Source organism: Podarcis pityusensis (genome assembly GCF_964106645.2).
Source record: "Podarcis pityusensis genome assembly, chromosome: 2".
NCBI lineage: Eukaryota > Metazoa > Chordata > Lepidosauria > Squamata > Lacertidae > Podarcis > Podarcis pityusensis.
In genome coordinates this window covers 119,296,941-119,304,264 of record NC_138029.1, presented here as the reverse complement: position 1 = coordinate 119,304,264, position 7,324 = coordinate 119,296,941, and the positions used below count along the sequence as shown (strand labels likewise).

General features: G+C 42.9%; 1 protein-coding gene across 9 annotated transcripts in view; it reads left to right on the top strand.

Annotated features, from left to right (window-relative positions):
* Positions 1-148: 148 nt before the first annotated feature.
* The window catches only part of LOC308469330 (uncharacterized protein), a 32,409-nt gene continuing 25,233 nt past the window's right edge, over positions 149-7,324 (top strand). For 6 of the 9 annotated variants that reach the window (XM_080991604.1, XM_080991606.1, XM_080991605.1 and 3 more), the window contains exon 1: positions 4,600-4,942. The gene's annotated coding sequence lies outside the window, so the exon portion shown is untranslated. Of the gene's footprint in view, positions 341-4,598; positions 4,943-7,324 lie in introns of those variants that run through there. The other 3 variants (XM_080991601.1, XM_080991598.1, XM_080991600.1) reach the window with 3 other exon arrangements.

Sequence of the window (7,324 nt, the reverse complement as noted above, 5' to 3'; positions counted from 1 at the left end):
GGCTGCTGGTTGCCTTAACCCCTTCGTGGCGGGATCCAACCGTCAGGTGTCAGCGGACTCCCCCCCCCCCGCGTTTTTGTTTCTTCTGGGTTACTTACCCAATAATAATAAAACATTTTTTATTTTACAAAGGGAGATTGGTAGAGCAAAAAGAAAAAGAAGAAGCATTGCATTGCACGGTTTTTGCAGGGTTGGTGTTTTTTTTTGAAGTTGGAATGGAACACGCATTTTACAAAGCGCACTCACACGAGAAAGTGCAACCGACGAAGAATCTTGAAAGTTGGGAGAACGAGGAGAGAGAGAGAGAAAGAAATAGAAAGAAAGAAAGGCATTTCAGATTGTAAGCTTCACTTTCCTCGCTTGTTCATTTTAAAAAAACAAACCAGGGTGTTGTTAATGGGAGGGGAAGGCGGGATTAAGGGGAGAAAACCTGACAGTTTATTGACTTGCTCAAAATCTTCTGTGTCCTCTGAGAGAGGTGGCCTTCTTGGTGGTGGCCCCCTAAAATACAGAAACACCCCCCCCCAACGCACACAGAGAGGTCTGGGTCTCTGGCGTCATCTCTTTTACACCTTCCAGTTGGTTGATGAAGACGGCCTTCGGAAACCGAATATTTTTGGCTGCCCTCTATCTTTGTTGCATTTCTATCCCGCCGTCTTCCCCAAAGAGCTCGCGCTGGTGTTCATGGTTCTTCTCCCCCTCCTCAATGAATCCCCCCAACAGCCCTTTGAGGTAGGCTAGGCTGAGAGTGAGCTTCATGGCAGAGTGTGGATTTGAACCCGGGTCTCGTTGTTAAAGGAATTTCAAAGCATTCCCTGCTTACCCCAAGGATTTGGTGGCTGGAACATCTGCCCTGGCAACCCTGAAATTACTGGTTTTGAGAGCGGGTGTGGAGTTTTAGGACTTTTAAACAGTTTTTAGCAGTTTTAATTGTATTGTATCGGCATTGTTTGCTACCCTGGGCTCTTTTGGAGGAAGGGTGAGATATAAACTTAAGTAAATCAGGCACATGCTTTTGGGAGCAAGTATTCCCATTTGCATCAAGCAGGTGTTACAAAGCAATAAATTAATTTCCGCCTGCCCCAAAGTCCATTTTTCTCTCCCTAAACTGCACCAAGGCTTCACTTCGTCCCATATTTGACTTTCAAGTGCTTTTTGAGAACTTTTTTTTATGCCAACAGCCGTATGCCATTGTTTAAAATTCATCTAAATTTTCTCTTTTAAAAAAAACCTCTTTAAATTTATCTTTAAAAGTAGCCAGCCACTTTCCTGATTGTTCTGTATTGCTTTAAAATGTTTTAATGTATGACTGCATCGAATAATTGAAGACATGACTGCTCTTGCCACTTGTGAGGGGATTGCTTATAAATGTAGACTTTGAATGGACAAGTGTATAAATGAGTTCTCAATTTCATTACAACATATAGGTTAAAAATAAAGACATATGTATTTGGATGATAATAACATCTATATATTAGATAAGCATATATGGAATTGTAATTCTTATAGTGATACAGTATAGCATACCTTTCTTTTTTATATAAAAAAAATCACGTTCTCACTTTTTTTTTCTATGTTCTTTATTTTAAGTGTTGTTAAAAATGCAGTCCTCCGTTGTCTCCTGAGACGGATGGATGCCAATAATAATAATAATAATAATACTAAATGAATAAAACATTTTAATGTTGCTCTCCACCTCTCTGAAGTTTTGCAAGAGCGTAGCATATAAATAAATACTTTAATAAACAAAATACATTTTCTTGCAAGGAAGAAGCCCATTGAGCTCTGTGAGGCTTACATCTGAGTTAAAACACACAGGGCTCATCATATTCCCCTTCTCCAAACCCGCTATCTTATTCCTGATGGATGCACACACTGTGGCAGGCCTGCCCAGGATGTTTTCATTATTTTCTCCTTTCCACTCCTCCTGGTCTCCCCACTCCACCAGCTTTGTAACTGCCCCACCACAGAGATAGAAAAAGAGAGGTATTGCAACAGAGCCTTCACTTCCGGCTCCTGTCTTAAGGCCTCTGCAAGGAGTATAATGCAAAAAGCAAGTTTCCCTCCACCAGCCCACCTCTGACCTTTTAAAGTGATTAGTTTTGCTGTTCTTTATGTGGCGCCATTAATATGCACGGCACTTTGCTTGGGAAGCAACAACTCATGAAAAAGCAAATATAGCTCTGCTGCTGGTCCATAAGGGGATGGTGAAATTCACAGCTACATTGACTGGCCTCCTGGACTACAACTCCCATCAGTCCCAGTGAGCAGGGGTTGTAGTCGAAAAAAATATACTGTATGAGGGGGCACCAAGTCTGGCCTTGAAGCAGAGCTTTCCAAACTGTGTGTCGTGACACATTAGCGCGTCAAGCTGGAAAGGGGTTAGTTTAGCCTCTGGTTTGCTAGTAAAACTGAATTAAAACTGTGTCGCGAAATGGTGCATGTCTAAAATGTGTGTCACCAACATGAAAAGTTTGGAGAGATCTGCCTTGAAGAATAGAGAGTCCAGCTGTTTAAGGCTGAATCTGCAACCAGAGGATTTTCCACTATCTGAAGATAAGGCTTTGCATTTTGTGAGGTTTGCACTCCCTTCTGACCATGAGGAAATGGCCTCAATTGACTACTTTTAATAGCAATAATAATTTTATGAGTTATACTTTGCCCATCTGGCTGGGTTGTCCCAACCCATTCATTTTTTTTTTTTAATGATATTTATTCCAAATTTAAAGTTACAAAAAAGAAAAAGAAAAACCATACAAAATACAAAAAAAAAACTTTAGCCATAACAAAGCAAAAGATAAACGAGTAAAAAGAACAATAAGATAGAATAAAAAAGAAGACTTAACAAAAAATATAAAAATACATTAAGTTGAAATAAAACAAAAGCAGATTAAACCTTTACATAACCTTTTCCCTTTACTTATTTCCATGACCTCCTCTCACCTCCCAATTTTGTATTCTAGTTCAAATTGTGTTTCCAGCAAATCCCTCTAACCTTATTTTCATTTACGTATTTTAAAATTAAAATAATGTAATTAAACCTCCTCTATTTCGTCAGTTTCATCAACTCATTTTTGCTTATTCCATTATATCATATCTACCAAAACGACCTAATATTCTTTTTCCAACCTCCTTCTAACATTCTTTTATATTGCAATACTTTTGAAGATATATTTTGAATTTTTTCCAATCTTCTTCCATGTCCCAACCCATTCAAAAGCAATCTCTGGTGTGGGTGTGTGTTTTGCCACAGATAAGTATACAAGCACTGAATGTTGAAAGATTTGAAGCAGATTTTTTAAAAAAATCCTTCATGCAGCACAAAGTTAAACTGTGGAACTCACTCCCACAGGAATCTAAGGCATAAACTGCCTCTGATAAACGTGTACACAAGCTGACCAGCCAAATTTTGGTACAAAGAGCTGATGATGAAAGGTTCTGTGAAACCCAGAGGCTTGCCAGGCATTCTGCCAGATAAGGGTTTAACTTTGCGATGCATTTTATTGTTTTATGTCTTTTATTCTGGTTTCTTTATTAGTCTTGCAATGTAGCTTCAGCTACACAGATAAATATTATTATTTCTTTAACTTCTGTGCCACCCCTTATCTGAAGATCACAGGGTGGTTGACGCTACAGAAACAATATTCCAAATATAAACACAACCATACAAATATTCAGAATATAAACACAATATTTGGAAGCTTGCCACTGTTGTGATATCTGGGTTGGAACCGGAACTCAACCCCCTGCCCCAAACACCTAATAATTTTGAAACTGCAGTCGACGAGATCCTGTGATTTCCACCATCACCTTCTGATTGCTACCCATCTATGATTTCCACTCATCACTCCCCACAGGAGGGGAAAGTGCTCTTGGGCTTAAATCCTGCTTGTGGGAAGTGGGCACCCCCAGTAGTCATCTAGTCTAACCCGCTGCAATGCAGGAATCCCAGGAACGGCTGGCGGGGAAAACTTCCAGCCTGAAACAGCGGAGAGCTGCTGCCAGTCAGTGCAAACAACACGAAAGCTTATACAGTATTAGAACAAACTTAGTTGGTCTATAAGGTGCTACTAGACAAAATATTTAAAAAATAAAATTTTTATTTAACACTGAGCTGGATGAGGCAAGTTCCTATTTCCCTACGAGTGTTGAGCACAGGTTTCTCCTGCGCAGGCCACGCACAGATGCAATCTAGGGTTAAACTGCAAGAAATTAAAAAAGTGCCATTTATTTTGCATCCGCAATCGCAAGGAACCCACAACACGCGCCTCTGCCTCCCCCCTTTTCATCTTCCACTTAGGGTGGCTCTTGTTACACCAAGCGGGAAGCGGCGCTGAAATGGACTGCGCCATTTCAGGCTAAGGGGTGGGTAGGTTTATTTTTTTTAAAAAAATAATAATTAAAAAAACCCAACTGCACCTTGCAATGAGAAAGGTGCCGCTGTAGGAGATTCCCCCCCCCTCCCATGCCGTGCTGCGTTTCTGCTGGCAGCGGTTTTGAAACGACCTGCATATATCATGTCATTTAAAAGTTGGTATGTCCCGCTAGCTGCCTGTCTGGAGCGGAACAAACCATTTCGCCACCCTGTTCCGGGGGGGGGGAGGAGTTGGAGATAGAGAGAGGAAAAAGAAGGAAGAGACCAAGGCCTAAATCATTCCTGACTTCTTTTTAATAGTTTAAGCCAGTTCAAGGTGGGAGGGGGGAGGGAGGCTTCCCCAGAAAAGAAGAAGAGGGGAGAGTTTCCTTGACCCAACCCGCGAACGTGTGAATGCGACTCCTGGTAGGCTGCAGTGTTTGCAAAAAAGCGGGGGGAAAGAGAGGGGGAGAATCTGGGCTTCGGCGGGTTTCCTTGCAAAAGGAGCTGAGTGCATCGGAAGGAGAAGCAAGCGAGTGCTGTTGTTTTCCTGCCCCTTCCTCCAGATGTGCGAGGGGGGCCCAAAAGGTGCGGAGCAGTGGGGTTACCTCTTTGCATTTCTGGGTGGCTTTGGAAGCGCGCGCGCCCTCCAAAACGTAGACTTATTAAAAAAGGCTGCATAGACTGAAGAGCCTCGTTGTCCGCAGAGGAGACTTCGCAGTCGCTTGCGAAGCCATTTTGTTTGCGAGGAAGGCAGAGCTTTGCCTAGCAGAGAAAACACATCCTGGATTTTTATTTATTATTTTTATTATCATTATTATTATTTATTAATGAAACAGGGAGCTGTGATTTTGGTGGCAGGGGAGGGGTGTTTCTGTTTTTGTTTTCTAACTCGCATTCTTATTTCCTAGGGGAAAACGTGTGGTTGTTGTTTTTAAATTACGCATTTGTTGCTTTTGAAAAGATGCACGTGGGAAGGCAGTTTTCGCAAGGGGGGGGGAGCAAGCCGTAGCTCAGTGGCTTTGAGTGCAGAAGGCCCCAGGTTCAGTCTGCGGGTAGAGCCTGGAGCCCCCAGCCTCAAATCCTGGAGAGCTGCTGCCAGCCCGTGTGGACTATATGGAGCTGTGCGCCCTGAGCTAGGTGGGCTCCGTGGGAGGGAGTCAACGTTCCTGCTGCTCAGAGTAAACCCACGAACATTGCTTGACTTTAATTTCAGTGGGTCTGCTCTAGGCAAAACTGAAGTTGCAAGGCAGCTTTTTGTGTTGCAAAGGAAAGTGTTTTTGTTACTGTCCTCAGTGTTATAGTGTTGTGGAAACATGGGTTGCAACAAGCCCTGGTGCACAAGACTCCTGCACCCTTTATTAGTCCAGCTGGGATAGCTCGGTTGGTTAGAGCGTGGGGCTGGTGACGGCAAGGTTGCAGGTTCGATCCCTGAATGGGGCAGCTGCATTCTCCAGCATTGCAAGGGGGTCAGACTAGATGATGCTCAGGGTCCCGTCCAACTCTGTGATTCTATGATCTCTGTTTAGTCACATCAAAGAGGGAGTTTCCTTCCTCTACATAACTGTTAAAGCTGTAAGGGCCTTGGCCTCATTGGCATCCGGCTACCTTACATCCCTTTGAGTTAGTCCACTGCTCATAGTGTGGTTTGCGAGGTTGGTTTTGTGCCAGCCTTGCAATTCTGTCCACTGCGGTTACGCTCTCGGGCAGCAATCCTGTACCCGCTTACCTGGGAGTAAGTTCCATTGAGCTCTGTGAGGTACTGAGGCTTACTTCTGAGTAGGCTTATATATCAGCATGGTACTGTTGCTGCAGGTTGAGGGTTCCTTGGGGTGGGTCATGTATCCCATATTACTACTACTACTACTGTTTATTGCATTTATATCCTACTTTTTACTCCAAAGGGGGCATTTATGGTTCTCCCCCATTAATTTGATTTTGAATTGATTTTAGAGTGAATTGATTTTCGAATGCTGTGTTACTTTTATTGTTGTTAGCCGCTCTGAGCCCGGCTTTGGCTGGAGAGGGCGAGATATAAATAAAATTTTATTTTTATTATTATTATTATTATTATTATTATTATTATTTATTTGATCCCCACAACAACCCTGCGAGGCAGGTTAGGCTGAGAGGCAGTGAATGGCCCAAGAAACATCCACTAAAATTGCCTTGTCCCACTCTCTGTACAGACCCAGTTCTCAATTACCTACAAAAGCCTTGTGCTCCGCTGATATGCAAGCAGCATGCATATTGCCCAGCCAAGCAACATGCAGCAACCACAGCAACATGCATCATTCTGGATTTTTATGTCTATAGCTCCAACTATATCTCTGTTTGTTACTATTTTCCCTTGCTCTTTCCCCTGGTAAATCACACTCCCCACTTCACCTCTCAGACAGAAGTAAACCCACTGAACGAAAGAGGGCTTAAACTTGGAATAAACATGCCCAAGATTGCATCTTCCTTTACCATCTCTGAGGGGGATCCCATTCAAACAGAGAGAGAGAAAGAGAGATTCTCTGATATGTCATAGCCATAAACGCCAAATTGCTTTTACAAAATTAAGACTTGATCTTATCACCTTCTGCCTTTCTTGATTGCCTTTGGCAATCACTTTTAAAGCTGCAAGGAATTTTCTTTGGATCAGTGTTTCTGTGTGTTCTGCAAGACAAGACACTGTTCATTACATCACCCAGTGCCCCCTCTATAAAGATCCTCGTGGAAAACATCTGTCTTGAGTTCAGCTGTGGGGGAAATGTTATTACGTCAACCGAGTTTGTGTGGTTTTTACTGCTGGCCAAGGAAAATAAGGCTACCTTGTATTTGTGTTGGCTGCTGGGAAATTAAAAGCCAGATTTGCAGCTCAACTGTTGTCGTTTAGTCGTGTCCGACTCTTCGTGACCCCATGGACCAGAGCACGCCAGGCACTCCTGTCTTCCACTGCCTCCCGCAGTTTGGTCAAACTCATGC